The sequence below is a fragment of the Microtus pennsylvanicus genome, chromosome 15 (assembly GCF_037038515.1).
Source record: "Microtus pennsylvanicus isolate mMicPen1 chromosome 15, mMicPen1.hap1, whole genome shotgun sequence".
In the NCBI taxonomy this organism is placed as follows: domain Eukaryota; kingdom Metazoa; phylum Chordata; class Mammalia; order Rodentia; family Cricetidae; genus Microtus; species Microtus pennsylvanicus.
Genome location: NC_134593.1, coordinates 12,069,912 through 12,095,806, shown reverse-complemented (window position 1 = coordinate 12,095,806; position 25,895 = coordinate 12,069,912). Strand labels below are relative to the sequence as shown.

The following is a 25,895-nucleotide window of genomic DNA, read 5'->3' as shown; positions in this document are numbered from 1 at the left end:
GCCACAGTAACATGAATAAAGTAGGAACATGTGTTCCAATTAAACTAAGCCCCTGGGTACAGTTGTGACTAGCAGGTTAACTACAGCTAAGGGTGTTGCTCTTTCTCAGTAACAATTCTACCTCTTGTCATCAACTCAGTCTCTGGGGAAGAGGCTGTGCTTCTGCCCTAAGCCTGCACAACCAGCATACAAGGAAGTGAGTCCTCTGTCTACCCTCCAGTAGCTGAGGTCTACTACCACCTGCTGGTTGCATCTTTGACCAGCGAGGTCTCTGCTTAAGGGTTCTCTGACCTGTGAGAGACGCAGACACATAAAACAGCAATATGTCATATCAAGTAGGTCCTAGTGCTGAGATAACAAGAATGGTGTTTGTACACACTAGTGAGTCTTCTGTTTCTTCCATATAAATATAGCATAGATTATATACAATCTTTTATATATAAATTCATATACATGAAGTTTCATATATAAATATGTATATATGATGTGGTCATGTGTGTGTTGTATTCCTTATATCTGGAACTGTGAAAGACTTGTATAATAAAAACTGGCAATTTAGGGCAAAATTAAAGAAAAAATCAGAAGATGCAATAATCTCCAATGCTCATTGATCAGTAGGATTAATGTTGTAAAATGGCTATTCTACCAATAGCAATTATTAATAAAAAGAATAAGTCAACAATCTTATATATATTCTGAATTTTTTGTGTTTTCATACAAAGTTGGAGATTTTTATTTCAATTTCTGTGAAGAGTTGTATTAGAATTTTGATGGTGATTGTGTTGAATATATAATATACACTGGAGAAAAGACAGCATCTTCAACAAATGGTTCCAGTATAACTGGATGGCTGTATGGATCAAGGACATAAATACAAGATCTGATATCCTAAATCTAACAGAAGAGAAAGTGGAGAAATAGTTTTGAACTCATTGGCACGGAGGAAGACTTTCTGAACAGAACACTGATAGCAGAGGCATTAAGACCAATGATTAATAAATGGGACCTCATGAAGCTGAGAAACTTCTATATGGTAAAGGACATTATCATTTGGACAAAGCAGCAGCCTACAGAGTGGGGAAATCTCTCTATCAATTAGTCATCTGATGGATGATTAATATCTAAAACATATAAATTAAAAGCTGAAAATCAAGAAAACAAATAATTCAATTCAAACTTTGGATAGAGAACTAAGCACAGAACCCTCAAGAAAATAAAACAGAAATGGCTGAGAAACCTTTAAAGACATGATCAACATCTTTAGCCACCAGGGAAATGCAAATTAAAAGGACTTTGAGATTTCATCTTATACCAGCCAGAATGGCCAATATCAATAAAATAAATCATGTGTTGTCAACGATGTAGAGAAAAGGTGACACTTATTTATTGCTGGTGGGAGTAAACCTTCTCTAGCCACTGTGGTTTCCAAGGAAGCTAGAAACCAATCTACTTCAAGATCTAGCTAAGCCATTCTTGTGTATATATCCCAAATATGAAAATACTTGCTGATTTATATTCACTGCTGCTCTATTCATCATAGCTAGAAACTGGTGACAGCCTAGATGTCCACCAACTGACGAATGGATAATGAAAATGTGAAACATTTAGACAATGGAATATTATTCAGCTATTAAAAATCATAAAATTCTCAGGTAAATGCATAGAGCTAGAAAACATCATCTCAACTGAGGTAACATAGATCCTAAAAGATATTGTATGTTTTCTCTCATATGTAGATGTTAGCTTTTAAGCTTTCAATATATGTAGTTATTGTCCAGATAACCACAGAGGTTGGATACCAAGTAAGGGAGTTGGGGAAGGAGAGACTCCCCGAAGGAATAAAAGATAGAATATGTTGTTGTGGAGAGACAGGGATACTAGGAGAATTAAAATGGGAGGAGATGGGAGAAAAGGGTAAAGGAGGGACTATGGGGAGGACAACTAACACTAAAGGACATTTGAGAAACCAACATGGAAACCTACTACGGTAGAAGATTCCTAAAACACATATATGTTTAAAAGGGATCTAAATGGAGTTACCAAATAACAGCCGAAACAACTGGACATCTTATGCCACCAAGTAAAACCCCCAGTGCCAGAAATGGGTGATACCTTACTGAGCTTTTGATCAGAGACCCCATGGAAATCCCCAAATATATTAGGTTATTTCCAATGCCATTGATTACTTTCCATAAACTGATAGTAAAGCTCTATTGCTGAAAATATCATTCACTTCTATCATCAAATATGGAATAGATGAGCTAGTGCCTAATTAGAAATTTTGCCTTTATTGATTAGCCCCCATGGTAGTAGAAGCTATTCTACTTGATACCAAAAGATAAAGATAATCACCAATATTACCAAACTACAAATCTGTGACTTACAACAGTGAGACATTCTAGTTTGAGGCACAAATGTTATAGGAGCAACCAGCCACTTTGTGATTCCACGAGATAAAGCTCAGACCTACACTGACAAAGTGGCTTAGAACCCCAAACTGATATGTCACGGTCTTAGGGGATGCCTGCTATTATTATTCTGATAAAGGAACATAGCAATAAAATGTCTCTTAATTGCACCTTGCCCAATCCACATCAGAGAAGCTTCTTCTTCTAGTAGATGGGAAACCCCCGAGTGCACAATGTGTAGAAAGTGACAGACATTGGGGCATTGAGTCCTAAATGGGATGTTTTGATTGAACCCCTCCTCACAAGGCTCAGGGAGGTATGAGGAGAGGAGGCAGCAAAATTGTAAGAGCCAGAGGTGATGCATGACTCCAAGGAAACAGTGACTTCTAGGCACAGAAGGACTGATGTACATATGAACTCATGTAGACTGTGGCAGCAAACACAAGGTTTGCACAGGTTCAATCCAGTAGTCCCAGCACTGAGAGGAGGGGGAACTGTTTATATAATTCTTTGATACTTTCATACATGCATATAACATATTTTGGACATATTCACCCACGCCATCCCTCTCAACTTTTTTTAAATATATATATTATATATAACAGGGAGACCCCTGTTAATATATATATATTATAATAATTCACTGGGTTCAATTTGTTCTGCCAGTATAGGGACTGGAGTTGGGCATCCACTGAGACATGATTGACCAAAGGGGTTCCAGTTCTTAAACTGACTGTCATTCCCCAGAAGAGATCAACTGTCAACAGCTCCTCAGAAGCCCCGCCCCCAGAAGGGGCGTTCACTGGGGGCATAGCTGTCACTCCAGGTCTAAGGGCAGCGCATGCGCGGGTGGGCGAGGCTGTTGCAGGGGTAGTCAAGGAGACCCCTGTTAAGCTTCAGGCTCCTTCACTCCCGCGGATCCCCGACCTCTCCCCAGCCGCCGCCAAGGAGCTGCCGCCTCTCGTCGGTCACCGCCAAGGCGCGGAGCTGCTTGGATTTGGCCGCGGGTGAGCCTGGGAAGCCAACCGGTGAGGGCTCAAGGTAGTTGAGGGAAGTCTGGGCGTCTGAGGAGCAGTCGCGCGCAATGGCCTCTCTGCCTCGGTTGCCCGCGACCATGCGCGAGATACAGGACCCGGGTCAGGCGAGAGCAACGCGGGGGTGGACCCTTCTCCCTAGCATCCGTGGCCAGGGGTGGGTGGCGCAGCCGCGGATCCCAGCCTCCATGGATGCGCATTCTCCTGCGACCATCTTCAGTGGCTCCTGCTGGGATTTTCCTCTGAAGGACAGGTGCTCGGCGTGGACATCGCAGGAAAGAGCTCCCTGGTACAGCGGATCAGTCAGGTAAGCACTGCGTGCCCTGGCAGTCTTAGGGCATTTTCCCACGCTTTCTCTAGGGGAGGGGGTGTGACCAATGCTCATAAAACTGCATTCAGATCCTCAGCTGGGGCCCTAGTGCATACCCAGCTAGTCGCTGCTTTTGGTAAATAGAACTCGCGGGATGCATGAAACGATGTAGAAAACCCTGTTTTCTTCTAGTTGAGAAACTGTCTATCCACCCCCATTCCCACCCCATCTTGCCTCTGAAAGATTGGGTCACGTTAAGTTTCTAGACCCTACTGTGAATTCAGGAATTCATAATGAAAATTGGATTTTGGTGTTCTGTCTTTGCTTTTCTACTCCATAATGAAGCTCCTTTGAGAGTTCATTGCCAAAGTGATGTATCTTTTTATGCTTACTACCGCCACTCCCTTATCATCCCCATTTATTTCCAGAAGTCGCTCATTCATGTTTTTAAACCATTCCATTTTCCGGATCTGAAAAGTGCTCCAGATTTTGAAAGGTCATTGTCTGTAGAGGCGTTCCCATGAACTGAGATGATTCTGAGATAAATAGGTGTCATTTTGTACACTTTCATTTCTTGGGGATTTACAGAATGCATTAAGCACGTGCCTTCTTATGTTTTGGGTGCATTCATTTCCCTGCATTTGGTTGACTGGAGTTTTGCTGTGATGATGATTCTGTTTTAATTCCCGAAGTAGAACTAGCTTAATTGTCCTATCATTCATATTGAAACACAATGGTCATGTCCTTTCATGTTAATTTCAGTTGCATCTCTTTGGCATCTGTTAGTTAAAGTTTTCTTTGGAAAATACTGCAAATGATATTTTGATATTTTGATTTATTTTCTTTTTTTTATTTTTCCATTCAAAAATTTCCACTTCCCTCCCTCCTCCCATTCCACTCCCACTCCCCCACTCACCCTCCTCTTTCCCCCTGCAGTCCTAAAGAGAGGGCATGGTACCCTGCCCTGTGGGAAGTCCAAGGTCCTCCCCTCTCCATCCATGCCTAGGAAGGTGAGCATCCAAATAGACTAGGGTCCCCAAAAGCCAGTACATGCAGTAGAAACAAGTCCCAGTGTCATTATCAATGGCTTCTCAGTCAGTCCCCACTGTCAGCCAGATTCAGAGATTACATGCTCATTCAGTCCCAGTCCAGCTGGATTTGGTGAACTCTCATTAGATCAGGCACACTGTCTCAGTGGGTGGACCAATCCGTCACAGTCTTGACTTTCTTGCTTATCTTCTCCCTCCTCTGCTCTTCAACTGGACCTTTGGAGCTCAGTCCAGTGCTCTGATGTAGGTCTCTGTCTCTCTCTCCATCCATTGCCTGACAAAGGTTCTATGGTGATATTCGAGAAATTCATCAGTGTGACTATGGGACAAGGGCAGTTCAGGCATCATCTCCTCTGATGCCCAAGGACCTAGCTAGGGGCATCCCCGTGGACACTTGGGATCCCATCTAGAGCCAAGTTTCTTGCCAACACTAAAATGGCTCCCTTGATGAAGATATCTTCTTCCCTGCCCCTTTATCCACCCTTCCTCTATCTCTGCCCTCCCACTCCCCCAAGTTCTCCCAAATCCTTCCCTTCTCCCTTCTCTCTCCCCCTCTCCCCTTTCTCCCACTCACACCCCTATGCTCCCAACTTTTGCCTGGCAATCTTGTCTGCTTCCAATTTCTAGGAAGATCTATATATGTTTTTCTTTGGGTTCACCTTATTGTTTGGCTTCTCTAGGCTTGTGAACTATAGGCTAAATGTCCTTTGTTTATGGCCAGAGCACACTAATGAGTGAGTACATACCATATTCATCTTGTGGGGTCTGGGTTATCTCACTCAGTAAAGTGTTTTCTATTTCTATCATTTGCATGCAAAATTCAAGATGTCATTGTTCTTTTAACCACTGAGTAGTACTCTAATGCATGTATATTCCATACATTCTTTATCCATTCTTCCATTGAGGGTCATCTAGGTTGTTTCCAGGTTCTGGCTATTACAAATTAAGCTGCTATGAACATAGTTGAACAAATATTTTTGGAGTATGATTGGGCATCTCTTGGGTATATTCCCAAGAGTGCTATTGCTGGATGCTGAGGTAGGTTGATCAAAATTTCCTGAGAAACCACAACACTGATTTCCAAAGTGGTTGCACAAGTTTGCATTCCCACCAGCAATGGATGAGTGTTCCCCTTACTCCACATCCTCTCCAGCATAGGCTATCACTGGTGTTTTTGATTTTAGCCATTCTGACAGGTATAGGATGGTATCTCAAAGTTGTTTTGATTTACATTTCCCTGATCGCTAAGGGGGTTGAACTTGACCTTAAGTGTGTTTTGGCCATTTGACTTTCATCTGCTGAAAATTCTCTGTTCAGTTCAGTACCCCATTTTTAAATTGGATTAATTAGAGTTTTGATGTCCAGTTTCTTGAGTTGTTTATATATTTTGGACATCAGACTTTTGTCTGATATGGGATTGATGAAGATCTTCTTCCATTCAGAAGGATGCTTTTGTCTCAATGACAGTGTTCTTTGCATTAAAGAGGCCTCTCAGTTTCAGGAGGTCCCATTTATTCAATGTTACGCTTCTTTTCTGTGCTACTAGGGATAATGTAGGAAGTAGTTTCCTGTGTCCATGTGTTGCAGTCTACTTCCCAAATTCTTTTCTATCAGGTTAAGTGTGTTCACATTGATACTGAGGTCTTTAATCCATTTGGACATGAGGTTTGTGCATGGTGATGGATATGGATCTATTTTCATTCTTCTACAGGTTGACATCCAGTTGTGCCAGCACCATTTGTTGAAGATGCTTTCTTTCTTCCATTGTATACATTTTGCCCCTTTGTCAAAAATGAGGTGTTCATATGTTTGTGGGTTAAAATTCGGGTCTTCTATACGATTCCATTGGTTGACTTCTCTGTTTTTATGCCAATTCCAACCTGTTTTCACTACTGTAGCTCTGTAATAGAGTTTGAAGTCAGGGAAGGTAATGCCTCCAGAAGTACCTCTATTGTATAGGAATGTTTTGGCTATCCTGGGTTTTTTGTTTTTCCATATAAAGTTGATTATTGTTCTCTCAAGGTCTGTGAGGACTTTTCTTGGGATTTTGCTTTTGAATTGAGTTGAATTTATAGATTGCCTTTAGTAGAACTGCTGTTTTTACTATGTTGATCTTACCCATCCAAGAGTATGGGACATCCTTCCATTTTCTGAAATCCTCTTCGATTTCTTTCTTCAAAGCCTTAAAGTTCTTGTCAAATAGATCTTACACTTCCTTGGTTAGTGTAACTCCAAGATACTTTATGCTATTTATTTGTGGCTATCATGAAAGGTGAAGTTTCTCTGATTTCCCTCTCTGCTTCTCTATCTTTTTTTTATTGAGAAAAGGAAAAAAGGTATCTGCCACCTCCCAGCCTCCCATATCCCTCCCCTCCCCCTTTTCTCACCCTTCTCCCCCTCCCCCAAACTCCTGTCCCCCTCCCTCTCCAGTCCAAAGAGAAGTCAGGGTTCCATGCCCTGTGGAAAGTCCAAGGTCCGCACCCTCCGTCCATCTCTAGGAACATCCAAAATGGCTAGGCTCCCACAAAGCCAGAACATGAAGTAGGATCAAAACCCCCTGCCACTGTCCTTGGCTTCTCATCAGTCCTCATTGTTCGCCATGTTCAGAGAGTCCGGTTTTATCCCATGCTTTTTCAGTCAAAGTTCAACTGCCCTTGGTGAGCTCCCAATAGATCAGCCCCATTGTCTCAGTGGGTGGGTGCACCCCTCGTGGTCCTGACTTCCTTGCTCATCTTGTCCCTCCTTCTGCTCCTCATTGGGACCTTGGGAGCTCAGTCCAGTGCTCCAGTGTGGGTCTCTGTCTCTATCTCCATCCATCACCAGATGAAGGTTCTATGATGATATGCAACATATTCGTCAGTATTGCTATAGGATAGGGTCATTTCATGTTCCCTATCCTCAGCTGCCCAAGGGACTAACTGGGGACATCACCATGGGCTCCTGGGAGCCACTTTAGGGTCAAGTCTCTTGCCAACCCTAAGGTGGATCCCTTAACTAAGAATTGTGCTTCCGTGCTCCCCTGTCCAACCTTCCTTTATCCCAATCCTCCTGTTTCCCCAAGTTTCCCCCCTCCTTCCCTTCTCCCTTTCCTCTCCCCATCTTCCCTTACCCCCATCCCACCCCACCCCCAAGATCACAATTTTATCCCCGGCAATTTTGTCTACTTCCAATAGCCAAGAGGATAACTATATGTTTTTCCTTGGGTTCACCTTCTTATTTAGCTTCTTTAGGTTCACCAATTGTAGTCTCCGTGACCCTTATTTATGGCTAGAAACCAATTATGAGTGAGTACATCCCATGTTCATCTTTTTGGGTCTGGGATACCTCACTCAGGGTAGTGTTTTCCATTTCCATCCATTTGCATGCAAAATTCGAGAAGTCATTGTTTTTTACCGCAGCATAGTACTCTAATGTGTAGATATTCCATACTTTCTTCATCCATTCTTCCATTGAAGGGCATCTTGGTTGTTTCCAGGTTCTGGCTATTACAAATAATACTGCTATGAACATAGTTGAACAAATGCTTTTGTCATATGATAGGGCATCTCTTGGGTATATTCCCAAGAGTGGTATTGCTGGGTCCATGGGTAGGTTGATCCCGAATTTCCTGAGAAAGTGAAACACTGATTTTCCACAGTGGTTGCACAAGATTGCATTCCCACCAGCAATGGATGAGGGTACCCCTTCCTCCACAGCCTCTCCAGCAAAGACTATCCTTGGTGTTTTTGACTTTAGCCATTCTGACAGGTGTAAGATAATATCTCAAAGTTGTTTTGATTTGCATTTCCCTGATTGCTAAGGAGGTTGAGCATGACCTTAAGTGTCTTTTGGCCATTTGAACTACTTCTGTTGAGAATTCTCTGTTCAGTTCAGTGCCCCATTTTTTAATTGGGTTAATTAGCATTTTAAAGTCTAGTTTCTTGAGTTCTCTATATATTTTGGAGATCAGACCTTTGTCTGTTGCAGGGTTGGTGAAGATCTTCTCCCAGTTAGTAGGTTGCCTTTTTGTCTTAGTGACAGTGTCCTTTGCTTTACAGAAGCTTCTCAGTTTTAGTAGATCCTATTTCTTCAATGTTGCCCTTAATGTCTGTGCTGCTGGGGATAAACCTAGGAAGCGATCTCCTGTGCCCATCTGTTGTAGGGTACTTCCCACTTTCTCTTCTATCAAGTTCAGTGTGTTCGGGCTGATATTGAGGTATTTAATCCATTTGGACTTGAGTTTTGTGCATGGTGATGGATATGGATCTATTTTCATTCTTCTACAGGTTGACATCCAGTTGTGCCAGCACCATTTGTTGAAGATGCTTTCTTTCTTCCATTGTATACATTTTGCCCCTTTGTCAAAAATGAGGTGTTCATATGTTTGTGGGTTAAAATCCGGGTCTTCTATACAATTCCATTGGTCAGCACCTCTGTTTTTATGCCAATTCCAACCTGTTTTCACTACTGTAGCTCTGTAATAGAGTGTGAAGTCAGGGAAGGTAATGCTTCCAGAAGTACTTTTATTGTATAGGAATGTTTTGGCTATCCTGGGTTTTTTGTTTTTCATGTAAAGTTGATTATTGTTCACTCAAAGTCTGTGAGGGCTTTTCTTGGGATTTTGATTTTGATTTTGAAATGCCATTTTTACCATGTTGATCGTCCCAATCCAAGAGCCAGGGAGGTCCTTCCATTTTCTGGTATCCTCTTCAATTTCTTTCTTCAGTGCCTTAAAGTTCTTGTCAAATAGATCTTTCACTTCCTTGGTTACAGTTACCCCAAGATATTTTATGTTGTTTGTGGCTACCGTGAAAGGTGAAGCTTCTCTGATTTCCCTCTCTGCTTCCATATCCTTTGTGTATAAGAGGGCGACTGATTTTTTGGAGTTGATCTTGTATCCTGCCACATTAGTAAAGCTGTTTATCAGCTGTAAAAGTTCTTTGGTGGAGTTTTGGGGGTCGCTTGTTTACACTATCATATCATCTGCAAATAACCAACGTTTAACTTCTTCCTTTCCAATTCGAATCCCCTTGATCCCATTATGTTGTCTTTTTGCTATTGCTAGAACTTCAAGCACTATATTGAAGTGTTATGGCGAGAGTGGACAGCCTTGTCCTGTTCCTGAGTTAAGCGGGATGGCTTTGAGTTTCTCTCCATTTAATTTGATGTTAGCTGTCGGCTTGCTGTATATAGCTTTTATTATATTTATGTATTACCCTTGTATCTCTAATCGCTCCAATACTTTTATCATAAAGGGATGTTGAATTTTGTCAAATGCTTTTTCAGCATCTAATGAGATGATCATATGGTTTTTTCTTTCAGTTTATTTATATGATGGATTACATTGATAGATTTTCGTATGTTGAACCAGCCCTGCATCTCTGGGATCAAGCCTACTTGATCATAATGGATAATTTTTCAAATGTGTTCTTGGATTCGGTTTGCCAGTATTTTGTTGAGGATTTTTGTGATGATGTTCATGAGTGAGATTAGCCTGTAATTCTCTTTCCTGATGAGTTTTTGTGTGGTTTTGGTATCAGAGTAACTGTAGCTTCATAAAAGGAATTTGGAAATGACCCTTCTGTTTCTATATTGTGGAATACATTAAGGAGTATAGGTATTAGCTCTTCTTGGAAGTTCTGGTAGAATTCTGCATTGAAACCATCTGGTCCTGGGCTTTTTTTGGTATAGAGGTTTTTGATAACAGCTTCTAATTCTTCGCGACTAACTGGTCTGTTTAGACTGTTCACCTGGTCCTGGTTTAACTTTGGTATATGGTATTTATCTAAAAAAGTGTCTATTTCCTTTACATTTTCCAGTTTTGTGGCATACTGGCTTTTGTAGTAAGATCTAATTATTCTCTGAATTTCCTCTGTGTCTGTGGTTATGTCCCCCTTTTCATTTCTGATCTTATAAATTTGTGTATTCTCTCTCTGCCGTTTGATTAGTTTGGATAGGGGTTTATCAATCTTGTTGATTTTCTCCAGGAACCAGCTTTTTGTTTCATTGATTCTTTGTATTGTTTTCTGTGTTTCTATTTTGTTGATTTTAGCCCTCAGATTGATTATTTCAGTCTTCTACTCCTCCTAGGTTTGTCTGCTTCTTTTTTTTCTAGAGCTTTCAGGTGGGCTGTTAAGTCTCCAATATGTGCTTTCTCTGTTTTCTTTAAGTGGGCACTTAGTGCTATGAACTTTCCTCTTAGGACTGATTTCATAGTGTCCCATAAGTTCGAGTATGTTGTTTCTTTATTTTCATTGAATTCCAGGAAGACTTTAATTTCTTTCTTTATTTCTTCCTTAATCCAGGTATGGTTCAGTAGTTGACTATTCAGTTTTCGTGAGTTTGTAGGCTTTCTGGGGGTAGCATTGTTGTTGAATTCTAACTTTAATCCATGGTGATCTGATAAGACACAGGTAGTTACTAACATTTTTTTGTAACTGTGGATATTTGCTTTGTTACCGAGTATGTGGTTGATTTTCGAGAAGGTTCCCTGAGATGCTGAGAAGAAGGTATATTCTTTCCTCTTTGTGTGGAATAATCTATAGATGTCTGTTAAGTCCATTTGATTCATTACCTCCACTAATTTTCTAATTTCTCTGTCTGATTGACCTGTCCATTGGTGAGAGAGGAGTCTTGAAGTCTCCTACTATTAGTGTGTGCGGTTTGATGTCTGCCTTAAGTTTTAGTAATGTTTCTTTTACGTACGTGGGTGCTTTTATTTTAGGGGCATAGATATTCAGGATTGAGACTTCATCCTGATGAACTGTTCCTATTATGAGTATAAAATGTCCCTCTCCATCTCTTCTGATTGATTTAAGTTTGAAGTCAACTTTGTTAGAGATTAGTATGGCCACACCTGCTTGTTTCTTTGGTCCATTTGATTGATAAGCCTTTTCCCAGCCCTTTACTCTGAGTAGGTGCCTGTCTTTGTGGTTGAGGTGTGTTTCTTGTAAACAGCAGAATGTTGGATCATGTTTTGGTATCCAATCTCTTAGCCTGTGCCTTTTTATAGGTGAGTTGAGTCCATTGACCTTAAGTGATATTAATGACCAGTGGTTGTTAACTCCGGTCACTTTTTTAGTAGTAGGGTTTGTGTGTTTCCCTTCTTGAGTTGCGCTGGTGAAGGATCTCTAGATGTCTGAGTTATTGTGGTCATTGTTGGACTGCTTGGTTAGTGAATTTCCTTCTATTATTTTCTGTAAGGCTGGATTTGTGGCTGCGTATTGTTTAAATTTGTTTTTATCCTGGAAAATTTTATTTTCTCCATTTATAGTGAAGGAGAGCTTGGCTGGGTATAGTAGTCTGGGCTTGCATCCATGGTCTCTTAGTTTTTGCAGTACATCTATCCAGGGCCTTCTGGCTTTCATGGTTTCCATAGAGAAGTCAGGTGTAAGTCTGATAGGTTTACCTTTATAAGTAACTTGACCTTTTTCCTTTGTGGCTCTTAATATTCTTTCTTATTCTGTATGCTTTGTGTTTTGATTATTATATGGCGAGGGGATGTGTTTTTTTGATCCAGCCTATTCGGTGTTCTGTATGCTTCTTGAACCTTCATAGGTACATCTTTCTTCAGGTTGGGAAAGTTTTCTCCTATAATTTTATTAAGTATATTTTCTGGACCGTTGACCTGCACTTCTTCTCCTTATTCTACTCCAATTATTATTAGGTTTGGTCTTTTTATTGTGTCCCATATTTCCTGAATGTTTTGTGATTAGAGTTTGTTGGACTTGCTGTTTTCTCTGATCAGTGCGTTTATTTTCTCTATGTTATCTTCAGAATCTGAGATTCTTTCTTCTATCTCTTGTATTCTGCTGGTTATGCTTGTTTCTGTAGTCTCTATTTATTTACCTAGATTTTCCATGTTTGTGTTTTCTTCTTTGCCTCCATTTCAGTTTTCAAGTGTTGAACTGTTTCCATTATCTGCTTGATTGTTTTTCCTTTGTTTCCTAGGGTATCATTCACTGATTTACTCAATTCCTCAAACTTTCTGTTATACTTCTCATCCATTTCTATAAGGGCATTTTTTATATGCTGTTTAAGGGCCTCTATCACTTTCATAAAGTCAGTTTTTTCTACTTCTTCTTGATTAAGGTGTTCATGTCCTCCTCTTGTGAGGTCGCTGGGTTCTGGTGGTTTCATGTTGTTTTTCAGATTGTTGGGTGAATTCTTGCATTGACGCCTGCCCATCTCTTCCTCCAAATACTCCCCTATGGATCTTCTTTTACAGTATCAGGTCTTCTTGCCCACTGATGTACCTTCCCAGTGATGTCTCTCCCCAATGATGGTTCTCCTGGTGTCCAGATCGGATCTCCGTGCTGCTTGGGTAGCTCGCAAACAAAGGGCCCACCCTGCTTGCTGCAGGCAAGCTATGGAGACTAAGGAACTACCGCCCTTCCTTTTGCCCTCCCGATTCGGGTTCGGTCCCAGCGCCCAAGCAGGCTAAGCTGGGAGGTGCTATCTCTCTATCTTTTTGTGTATAGGAGGGCTACTGATTTTTTTTAGTTGATCTTGTATCCTGCCACATCACTGAAGGTATTTATCAGCTGTAGGAGTTCTTTGGTAGAGTTTTTAGAGTCACTGATGTATACTATCATATCATCTGCAAATAACGAAAGTTTGACTTCTTTCTTTTCAGTTTGAATCCCCTTAATCTCCTTATGTTGTCTTATTGCTATTGCTAGAACTTCAAAAAGTATGTTGAAGATATGTAGAGAGTGGAGAGCCTTGTCTTGTTCCTGATTTTAGTGGAATGGCTTTGAGTTTCCATTTAATTTTATATTAGCTGTTGGCTTGCTGTATATTGCTTTTATTATATTTAGATGTGATCCTTGTATCCCTAACTAGCTCTCCAAGACCTCTATTATAAAGGGGTGTTGAATTTTGTCAAATGCTTTTTCAGCATCTAATGAAATGATCATATTTTTTTTCTTTCAGTTTATTTATAATGATGGATTACATTGATAGATTTTTGTATGTTGAACCAGCCCTGCATCTCTGGGATGAAGCCTACTTGATCATAATGGATAATTTTTTGATGTGTTCTTGGATTCAGTTTGCCAGTATTTTATTGAGAAGTTTTGCAGTGATGTTCATGAGCGAGACTGGTCTGTGATTCTCTTTCTTGGTTGAGTCTTTGTGTGGTTTTGGTATCAGGTTAACTGTAGCTGCATAAAACCTCTTCTGTATCTATTATGTGAAACACCGTAAGAAGCATAAGTATCAACTCTTCTTGGAAGTTCTGCTAAAATTCTGCATTATAACCATCTGGTCCTGGGCTTTTTTTGGTTGTGAGGTTTTTTTTTTATGACAGCTTCTATTTCCTCATGACTTATAGGTCTATTTAAATTGTTCACCTGGTCCTGATTTAATTTTTTTTTATTATTGAAAAAAATTCCGCCTCCTCCCCACTCCTCTCCCCATCCCCCTGTCCCCCTCCCCCCTCTCACCCTCCTCCCACTCCTTTCCCTCTCCCCCCACTCCTTTCCTCCTCCTTCTCCAGTCCAAAGAGCAGTCATTTTGGTATATGGTATTTATCTAAAAACAAGTCCATTTTATTTACATTTTCCACCTTTGTAGCATATAAGCCTTTGTAGTAAGACCTCATTAGTCTCTCAATTTCCTCAGTGTCTGTTGTTATGTCCCCCTTTTCATTTCTGATCTTGTTAATTTGCATGTTCTCTCTCTGCCTTTTGATTAATTTGGATAGGGACTTGTCAATCTTGTTGATTTTTTTCAAAGAACCAGCTCTTTGTTTCATTGATTCTTTGGACTGTTTTCTGTGTTTCTATTTTGTTGATTTCAGCCCTCAGTTTGATTATTTCCAGTCTTCTACTCCTCCTGGGTGAGTCTGCTTCTTTTTTTCTAGCGCTTTCAGCTGTGCTGTTAAGTCTCTAATGTGAACTTTTTCTGTTTTCTTTATGTGAGCATTTAGTTTTGTATACTTTCCCCTTAGCACTGCTTTTATGGTGTCCCATAGGTTTGGGTATGTTGTGTCTTTTTTGTTGTTATTGTTGAATTCAAGGAAGACTTTAATTTCTTTCTTTATTTCTTCCCTGACCTAGGGGTGTTTCAGTAGTTGACTGTTCTGTTTCCATGAGTTTGTAGGTTTTCTGGGGGTAGAATTGTTGTTGAATTCTAATTTTATTCCATGGTGATCTGATAAGACACAGGTGGTTGCTAAAATTTTTGTATCTGTGGAAGTTTGCTTTGTTATTGAGTATGTGATTAATTTTTGATAAGGTTCCATGAGATGCTGAGTAGAAGGTATATTCTTTCCTATTTGGGTAGAATGTTCTGTAGATGTCTGTTAAGTCCATTTGATTTACTACCTCTTTTAGTTTTCTTATTTCTCTGTTAGGTTTCCGTCTGGTTGACCTGTCCATTGGTGAAAGAGGAGTGTTGAAGTCTCCTACCATTAGTGTGTGAGATTTGATGTGTGCTTTGAGTTCTAGTAATGTTTCTTTTATATATACGGGTGCTTTTATATTAGGGGCATAGATATTCAAGCTTGAGACTTCATCCTGTTGAAATGTTCCTGTTATGAGTATAAAGTGTCCATCCCCATCTCTTCTTATTGAATTTAGTTTGAAGTAAATTTTGTTAGATATTAGTATAGCCACACCCACTTGTTTCTTTGGTCCGTTTGATTGAAAAACCTTTTCCCAACCCTTTACTCTGAGTAAATGTCTGTCTTTCTGGTTGAGGTGTGTTTCTTGTAAGCAGCAGAATGTTGGATCCTGTTTTCGCATCCATTCTCTTAACCTGTGCCTTTTTATAGGTGAATTGAGCCGTTGATATTGATATTAATGACCGGTGGTTGTTAAATTCTGGTTGATTTTTTTTTCAGTGGTAGAGTTTGTGTGTTTCCCTCCTTTGAGTTGTGTTTGTGGAGGGTTGTTAGATGTCTGAGTTATTGTGAGTGTTGTTGGGTTCCTTGGATTGTGATTTTCCTTCTATTACTTTCTGTAAGGCTGGTTTGTGGCAACATATTGTTTAAATTTGTTTTTATCCTGGAATATCTTATTTACTCTATTGATGGTGAAAGAAAACTTGACTGGGTATAATATTCTGGGCTTGCATCCATGGTCTCTTAGTTTCTGCATCACATCTATCCAACACCTTCTGGCTTTCATGGTTTCCATAAAGAAGTCAGGTGTAATTCTGATAGGTTTACCTTTATATGTTACTTGAACTTTTTCCTTTGCAGCTCTTAATATTCTTTCTTTTTCTGCATGTTTTGTGTATTGATTATTATATTTTTGAGGGGATGTTTTGTTTAGCTTTGTTTTGATCTAGTCTATTCAGTGTTCTGTATGCTTCTTGTACCTTCATAGGAATATCCTTCTTTAGGTTGGGAAACTTTTCTTCTATAATTTTGTTGAATATATTTTCTAGGCCTTGAGCTGTAATTCTTCTCCTTCTTCTACCCCTATTATTCTTATGTTTGGTCTTTCCATGGTGTCCCAGATTTTCTGGATGTTTTGTGTTAAGAATTCATTGGATTGGCTGTTTTCTTTGATCAATGAGTTTGTTTCTTCTATAGTATCTTCAGTGCCTGAGATTCTTTCTTCTATCTCTTGTATTCTGTTGGTTATACTTGTCTCTGTAGTCCCTGTTCACTTACCAAGATATTCCATAACCAGCTGTCCCTTGGTTTGTGTTTTCTTCATTACCTTTATTTCATTTTTCAAGTCTTGAACTGTTTCCATTACCTGTTTGATTGATTTTTCTTGGTTTCCTAGGGTATCTTTGATTTACTCATTTCTTAAAACTTTTTTTTATTCTTCTCATCCATTTCTTAAGGGAGTTTTTCACATCCTGTTTAAGGGAATCTATCACTTTCATTATATTATGTTTAAAGTCTATCTCTTCTACTTCTTCTGGATTAGGGTGTTCAAGTCTTCCTGTTGTATGTTCGCTGGATTCTGGTGTTATTATGTTGCTTTTCAGATTGTTGGAGGAATTCTTGCATTGGCACCTGCCCATCTCTTCCTTCAAATGCTGTTTGGAGAGTCTTGGTGGCTTGATCCAATCTTTGCTGTGGCTACCTGCGTACTTGGGGGTTTTTCTTGGTCTGCCCTCTCTTAGGTACTCTCCGCCCTGGAGTCTCTCAGATCCTCTCTACCCTGAAGTAGGCTGTGGTGGTAGATCTAAGAACCCCACAAATGGAAAGAAGTGCATGGGCGAGGGGCAAGCTGGGATGGGATAAGTAGAGAAAGGCAGTAGCCAGGAAGAAGCCCCTCTGAATTGTCAGACAGTTTAGGGGTTTTGGGGTGCCTGTGCTCCATTCCCAGGGTGTCTGGCTAGTTGGTCGGGCACTCACTTACTCCTCCAGATGGATGGAATTTCTGGTACAGAATCAGGGTCATCTGCTGGTCAAGGGCCTCACAGACAAAAGGGCGGGCTTTCTGGGCGCAGGCTCAATGGAACAAAGAAACTCCTACAGCAGTTGCACTCACCTCTTTGTCCCCAGACTCTCAGCCCTGAAAGCAGGCTGAGTTGGGAGATCCTACCACCCCACAGATGGAAAGATGTGCTTGAGGGGCAAGCTGGGATGGGATAAGAAGAGAAAGGCAGTAGCCAGGGAGAAGCCCCTCTGAATGGCCAGAAAGTTTAGGCAATAGAGGGTGCCTGTGCTCCATTTCTGAGGCATCCAACTGGCTGCTGGTTGGGCACACACTCACCCCTCTGGATGGACGGATCTTCTGAGTTTGTGTTTTTTTTTTATTGCCTCTATTTCAGTCATCAAGTCTTGAACTGTTTGCTTCACCTGTTTGATTGTTTTTTCTTGGTTTTCTTGGGCTTCTTTAAGAGATTTGTTGATTTCTTACAAGTTTTTGTTTGTCTTTTCCTCTATTTATTTAAGGGAATGTTTCATTTCCTCTTTAAATGTCTTCATCATCCACATAAAGTTATGTTTAAAATCATTATCTTCTGCTTCTTCTGGGTTAGAGTGATCAAGTCTTCCTGTTGTATGACCACCGGGTTCTGGTGTTGCCATGTTGCATTTTAGGTTGTTGAATGAATTCTTGCATTTGCACCTACCCATGTCTTCCTCCAGTTTGTGCTGGCAGTGTCCTTGCCTCATGGTCCAACATTCTACTGGCTGTCTGTGTCTGCGGAAACTATTCTTTGTCTGCTCTGTACTGTCACTGTCTGTATCTCAGGAAGTCACTGAGGTCTCTCTTGGTCCACTTTCTTGTTCTTCTCTTTTGATTCACTGTCTTGGCCTACTCTGTGCAGTCACAGCCTGTGCTTCAGAGTTCCTCTCTTGGTCCTCTCTGTGAAGTCACGTCCAGTGCTGCAGAGTTCCTCTGAGATTGTGGGGGATAGGAGGGTTTGGAGGTAGAGTACGACTTGTAGCTTACAGGGTCCAATCAGTGGTGGAGGGGTGTTGAAATAGCCTAGCTCTTGAACCTCTCTATGTACTTTCAGCATGTGTTTCAGAGTTGCTCTGAGTCATGGGGGATAGGAAGGTTTGGGGGCAGAGTGAGACTTGTAACTTACAGGGTCTGATTGATGGTATGCTTACCTACTGGCTGGCTAGAGAAGCTGAGACAAGGGTCCTGGGAGTTTTCCCTGGTATGGAGGATCTAGAGAATAGGGTGACCTGCCAAGTGGGTGGTCACTCACCTCTTGGTCCTCTCTGTGTATTTGCAGACTGTGTTTCAGAGGTCCTATGAGGTCATGGGGAATACAAAGGGCTGAGGGCAGAGTGGGACTTGTAGCTTACAGAGTCCAATCAACGAGTTGGAGTTTTTAGAGCAGGCTATTTGTAGTTCTTTGGCATCTTTTATTTTAATTTCTTTATTTTATGCATATGGGTATTTTTTCTTCAGGTACTTTTGGATACCACATGTGTTTTTGGTGTGTTAAGTGGCTGGAAAAGTATGTGTGAACCTCCATATAGTTGTTGAAAACCAAACACTCTTCTCCACAATAGTAGCCAGTAATCTTAACTGCTGAGAAAAATCTCTCAAGCTTACTTTTATTTTTTGGAGACAGTGTCTTTCCATGTAGCTCTAACTGTCCTGGAACTCAGTCTGTAGTTCAAACTGGCCTCAAAATCACAGCTATCTACCTGCTTCTGCCTTCTGAGTACTGGGATTAAAAGCATGGGCGATAGCATCCTCCTTGTGACTTGTATTTTTTTTTTCGAGACAGGATTTCTCTGTGGTTTTGGAGCCTGTCCTGGAACTAGCTTTTGTAGACCAGGCTGGTCTCGAGCTCACAGAGATCCGCCTGCCTCTGCCTCCCAAGTGCTGGGATTAAAGGCGTGTGCCACCACCGCCCTGCTGACTTGTATGTTTAAAGTGCTTACTGTAAAGAAGGCCTTGTACTAGCACTGAAATTAAACCTCACATTGCTTGCATCTCCCTGGGGAAACAGACATGTAGCAAAAGAAAGCATACCCATCTTGGAGGTTCCAGTGTCAGGACAACTAGAGATGGTCAGATAAGTGGCAGCTCACAATGGCAGCAGTGCTGGGAGGCCTATTCATTGTTACAGCCATGATCATCATGCTCAAGATAATTTCAGACAAAGAAGAGGTAGAGGGATGAGGTAGCAATTGACCAAGACTGAATACTGAGCAGTGATGAGCAGCATGTGCTTTGCTAAAGCATGCATACAAACTTCCACCTCTGAATAGCTCCAGAGCATGCAGAGGGATGCAACAATTTCAGACTCATATATTCTGAATTTCCTACAGCAGGCAGAACCTTCCCTTGCTACTCAGCACAATCAAGGCCATGAAGACAGTTGCTAGGCCTGGGGACGTGGGGCCTTGGGTTTAATTCAGGGAGAAGCTCTAATAGCTTAAATACAAGCACTGTCACAAACTCTTTGAGTTGTCCTGGAAGGAGCATCCTACCATTCTTGATCATTAGAGTTTTACTGGTAAGATTGTTCAAGGTGCATATGCAGGTTTATTACACCAGAGGTCATGTCTGAGTGTCTGACAGCCCAAGGAATCTGACTGTCAACAGGGTCCTCTGTTGCACTGTGAATAGTCTAGAGATACATTTGCTTGGTGCTGTACCAGAACCCTAGTATGATCAGCGTAGGGGGAAGTGGGACACCATGTAGCTGCTGCCGAATACAGATGTGCTAGGACCTTGCCAGTAAACTATGAGCCTCATGGTAAAATATAAAATAATGGAAATGGGTTAATTTAAGATATAAGAGCTAGCCAATAAGAATCCCACGCTAATAAGACATACAATGATTTAATTAATATAGTTTCTATATGGTTATTTCAAATCTGTGTGGCCGAGAATGAATGAGCAGCCTCCACTGATGGAGGAAGGTCATTGGTTAATTAATAAAGAAACTGTTGGCCTGATAGGTTAGAACAGAGGTAGCTGGAGTAAACAGAACAGAATGCTGGGAGGAAGAGGAAGTGAGGTAAGACGCCTCAGACAGACGTCATGCTGCTCCACTCCAAGGCAGACGCAATGAAGCAAACCATCAGGTCAGACATGCTGAATCTTTCCCGGTAAGACTGGTGCTACACAGATTACTAAATATGGGTTAGGCAAGATAAGTCACCACCTCATGCTGCTACACACATTAATAGAAATGGGCCAAGCAGTGTTTATATGAATACAGTTTGTGTGTTGTTATTTTGGGGCATAACATAGCCAGGCGGCCGTGAGCTGGATGGCAGGAATGCAGCCTGCAGCTCTAACTACACTCCACCAACAACAATCTATTTTTTTTAATTTTTTCTGTTTTTTTTTTTTTGAGACAAGTTGTCTCTTTGTGACCTTGGCTGTCCTGAACTAGTTCTTTAGATCAGACTGGCCTTCAACTCCTTGAGATCTTCCAGCTTCTTCTTCAGTAGTTCTGGAACTAACCTGGTCTATAAAGGGAGTTCCAGGATAGCCAGAGCTGTTACAAAGAGAAACCCTGTCTCGAAAAACTAATACATATATGTAAATATTTCTTAATAATTTTTGGCCAGACCTGGTCGTGCATACTTTGAATAAAAACAGTCAACAGGCAGATGCAGGTGTACCTCTATGAGTTCAGTCAGCCAGATCTATATAACAAGTAATAGTGCAGACAGAGATCCTGTGTAAGTCCTCTGCGTATGCTCCAGATTTCCTCACTGTTATACAGTTCAGGCCCAAGGCAATGAAGTGATTCTGCCCATTTTAGGATGAGTCTTCTTATCTCAATTAACAATCTATAAAGTCTCCCCCAGTCATGACAAAGTCAATCTGATATCAGTAATTCCTCATCGAGAGTCCCTTTTTCCAAGTGACTTTCTTTTGGGTCAGGCTGATAATGAAAACTAACAAGCACACTGTCCCAACATCACTGCTTGCATCAGGCAGAATTTGTGCCTCACATCTGTGGTCTCCAGTGGGACCAATGCCTGTAAGCTTCTTAACATGAAAAGATACTTCCTGAACATCTTTTGCCCATAAGGAATCTCAGGTTCTTATGTGTCAGATTCTAGTACTTTGACTACCTTAATGCCTAGTAAGAGCAGACCACTTCAAACTACATCACACAGTGGACTTATCCCTTTATCAATCGCATGCTTGCCACACAGAATTCAGTCATATTATCTTCCCCACTGACTGTCTTGCTTGCCTCATGGCACTTGTTCCTAGTCTGTGCAAACCTGTTCCTCTGGCACAAACATTGCCGGACTGACTGCTGTTTCCAACGTAAGACCAACAGAATCTTTAATTTTCTTTGAGAGGCATTAACCACTGAGAACCTAGACAACAAAGAGGACCCTAAGAGAGACATAGATGGATCTACATACGAAGGAGAAAAAGACAAGATCTTCTGAGTAAATTGGGAGCATGGCAGTCATAGGAAAGGGTAAAAAGAGAGAGTGGAGGAAGGAAGGGGAGCATAGAACAATGTACAGGTCGATAAAAACAATAAAAGAGGCATTACCCAGAAACCTGTACCCAACAATTTTCTGTCCTTTTCACTGTTGCATCCTACCCTCTTCTGTGCCCTTTTCTTCTAGAGCAGAGATGCAGCCTGGCTGTGCATTGGGTGCACTCTGTGTACAGAGCATTGGTGAACCAGGCACCCAGGTGACCTTGAAGGTGTTCTGCTTTGCAGGGGTAGCCTCCATGAACATCACCGTGGTGTGTCATGGATCAAAGAGATTATCAAGCTTGAAAGTCCATCAGGTAGCTGCTCCCTGGCTTGTTTCTTTAGGACCCATTGTCCCTTTGCTCATGAATGCCTGTTGTTTGCTAATAGGGCAGTGTCTACTGTTCAGAGGGCAGGTTTGCTATTCTGATCAGTGATTGGCCTTTGGAAAGTCATATAAGTCAAAAATGGATATGGTCAAAATGGAAACTATGGTCTTATTTGCTTTGTTTATTCAATATTTGTTTATTTTCTGTAAATGAGTACTTTATCTACACATAGCTTTACGAGAGAAGATGGCATAAGAACCCACTGGAGATGGTTGCAAGCCAGCCTGTGGTTGCTGGGAATTGAACTTAGGGCATCTGGGAGAGCAGCCTGTGCTCTCAATTGCTGAGCTATCTCTCAGCCTCTTGTTTGTTTTTTTATAGCCAATAGTTACATGAGTTTGTCATAGGCATTGTACTATGCTAGCAGAACTGGGTAGCAGAACTGGGTAGCAGAACTCAGTAGATAAGATGGCCAAACCCACTTTCAATAGTCATCTATGTGGACCTAAGGAATGGAAAGAGCAATGTCCTTTAATTACAAAGATGACTCTACCTACCAGTACATCTCCATAAGATGAACGACTGTTAGGGAGAATGGTAAGTTCTTTTTATTAGAAAGTATTGGGAAGTGAGGCCTTAAAGGTAGGGTTGATTTCTGGTTTATTTTTTGAGGAAGGGTCTAATGTCTCCCAAGCTGTCCTCACACTGGCTTTGCAGGTTCACCTTGAGCTTACATCATCCTGCTTACACTTCACAGTGCTGAGATTATAAGTGGAGCCACCAGGACCAGTGAGGGCAGCACTAGTCATTGAACCCAGAACTTGCTACATGCTGGGCAGGCACTCTGCCAACTGAGATATGTCTACAGTTGTTGTCTTTATTTTCCCACTATCCTTCTTTTTCCTCCATTAGTCAGACCCTCGCTGTAACCTACAGAGTCCTGTAACTAATCCTGCTTTGGTGTATTTTCTGCAGTGTGGAGAGCATCACACTCAGCCTGAGGCCTTTCATCATGGTGGATCCAGTATTTCAGCTTTCCTCTGCCAACGGATCATCACACTTTTGCCAGTAGCCTGATGATGCATTCTCTAAGTGCACCTGGGACAGTTTTCTAAATCTAAGCCTATGGCTTCTATGACTGTACTCTTATACCAAATCCTACACTGTAGCCAGCCCAGATGGTTCGTCTGTGTGTGTTTTCAAACACTTGTACTTCGGGAACATGATGTTTTCTCATTTACATTTATCCTAACATGACTTCTCAGGAATATTTAATTGCTCATATTGATGAACAGAGTGATTTTAGGGAAGGAACAATAAGTTTCTGGGCCCTATTTGAAAAGCATAGCTTATTTCTCAAAAAGAAAGTACTATGGGCCTTCCAATCAAGCTAAGGGAACTCTATCTTTAGAATGAAAAGTTGGTGAAGATCTTCTGTGTTCCAAAAGAGGCTCCTGGAAAGGGAACCTGGGCTTCTGGTCATTTCAGGAAAGCTAATTTGCATGGTGGCAAAGGCTGTTCCCCATGACATCAGCAGTCTCTTCTCTGCACAATCTATTGTATCCTGGAAAGCTCCTGGAATCCCGTGATGCCACCATTGATGTTGCAATACCAGCTGCCTTTAGGCCATTCCTTCAGTGACTGTAGGGTACACCATTAGAGATGTTGTCAAGACTGAGGAGTCTACTTGGGAGAGAGAATGGTGATCGTCCAGAGAGCAGAGAGATGCAGAAGAGTAAACAAGATCAAATGAATGCTCTGGATAGAAACAGTGAGTCCTGGGCAGGAGATGTTGAGCTTCCTGGAGGAGGTGGGCCTTCCAGTCATGGGGCAGAGGAGCTAGAGACTCTGAGATGCAAAAGGGCTCTCCTGTTTATCACAACTACTAAAAGTCAACGATTCCAGAACATTAGTTTGTCCATTCCCTAATCTATGAGCTAGCCATGCCAAAACTGTTATGTGGGAGTATCTAGCTTCTACATTTACTGGGGTTTGGGGACAGAAGGAGAACAAACAGCAGAAGGCAGGGAGGCACTAATGTGTCCCCACCTTAGGACATGCCTTACTGCACCTCACACTCAGCAGCTTCCTTTAGGTTCAGTGGCTCTCTGACACTAGTTACAGGGAGAGAAAAGTGCTTCTGGCTAAGACATTGTGTCCTCAGATTGTACAGCAGAATTCCTCTGACCACCTCTCCCTGACAGTGGCCCACTTAGGGTTCTGATCAGCAGTTGAGGGGGGCAGCCAGTTCTCTAGGGTAGCCAAACAACTCTCAGAGGCATGCTACTAGCGCAGAGATCGACTCTTTGATGCCAGCTCCCATGTTCTGGACTGTCAGTGGGGTGACTTAGTGAGTCTGCTGATCATGTTCTGCCCCTGCATGACTTTTCAATTCACAACCCTTCCAGGCAGGAGATCTGGAGTCCTCACAGAACCTGAGTGCTTATGCACGCTGTCATTTTTCTCCTGGCTTCTGAAACCACGGGCAGGATTCAGGGCCCTGGGCCATGTTGCATCCTGTGCTTCTGTGAATAAGCCTGAAGAGGTGGTCTCTGTTTTCACCTGAAACTTGTGTAGGGAGGCAGAGAAAACCCCTGGCTTCTTATGTAGCCTCATCTCTGCATAGTGATGGGAAAGATTACATCCACAGAGGGTGCAACTCAACCGAGCCAAAACATTTGGTTTGTTACTTGGTTCCAAACTTGATCTTTCTGTTTGGGCCTCAGGCTGGTCTGTCTGTCCTCTGTGCCTTGTCCTGTGCAGTTTCACTTGTGTTCTGTCTACCCACAGATGCTGCTATGGAGCCAAAATCCCACCCAATGCTCCTCACCAAGAAGCAGATGAGGCAGGAAGTGGATAGGCTGACCACGGAACTGCAGCTGATTACAAGCCAAAGAAATGAGCGGCAAGACCACCTGACCTTCATCAGTGAAGATACCATGGAGAACAGGTATTCATTGTTTTAGTCTTCATGGGACCTTCAGCAATGTCACCTTCACCGTTTCCTTTAAGGTTTTGGGTTCTCAGCACCGGACCTCCAGTGTGACCCATGTCTTAAATTCTTCTCAGGAGAGGCAGACCTGAAGCTTGGGGGGAGGGAGATGGTGACTCTAGCTGTTCTTCTTTCTCCAAATGAAAACCAGAGCCTGTGGTCTGAGTCACACGACTAAGGGATTGAGATAGTCATGTGCACTTTCCCGATCCCTGAGTGCATTTGGGAAGGACCTGACAGGTGGTGGCTTGGGTGAGATACTAGCTGCTGTGAGCTTGTGTGAGTCTTTGAACTTGTCTGAAAGCTGATTGATTGTGTACTGGAAGTTCCTGGTAGAGGCTGGAGAGACCTGTTCCCACTTTGTCCATCTGTGTGCATGAGTCCTGGGACTCATCACAGTTTCTCTCTAGCTTTGTGCCTCATACTCTTAGACAATAATGCTCCATGAATCTCTTTAGCATGCAAACATGGTTTCCCCCTCCTCTCTCTCTTCCTCTCTCCCCCTATCTGCTTTTTCTCCCTAATGTGTTTGGGTTTTCATTTTGTGTGTGTGTGTGTGTGTGTGTGTGTGTGTGTGTGTGTGTGCATTTTCAGGTTTGTGTGTCCATAGAGACTCTGAGATCCAGGGGTCTATAAGGGACATGAGGATTTACCTGTACCAATTTCCAGGTGGTGCTAGGGGTCAGAAAACCCCACTTTAAGCAGCACAACTCTTGTTCTACATACTCACCTTTATGACCCCTAGAAATCCCTTGTGGGAGTTTATATCATTATCCTGTGTAATAGTCACAGGGGACCTAGAATCGCTGTTCTGAAGTGGGAGAAATGTCATTGTAATATTTGGTGTGGGAAGACATCTTGCATAAACCCTGGTAACATGGAGGGCAACACTGAATCTCTAAGCATACTCAGTGAACACAAGCAACCATGGCATCCTCCGTCTGTGAAG

General features: G+C 41.8%; 1 long non-coding RNA gene across 1 annotated transcript; it reads left to right on the top strand.

Moving 5' to 3' along the window:
* Positions 1 to 3,289: 3,289 nt before the first annotated feature.
* LOC142835871 (uncharacterized) lies at positions 3,290 to 24,885 on the top strand. Its single transcript, XR_012907950.1, has 3 exons — positions 3,290 to 3,749; positions 22,930 to 23,725; positions 24,745 to 24,885. It is a non-coding gene; the product is annotated as an uncharacterized LOC142835871 (long non-coding RNA).
* The last annotated feature ends 1,010 nt before the right edge of the window (positions 24,886 to 25,895 follow it).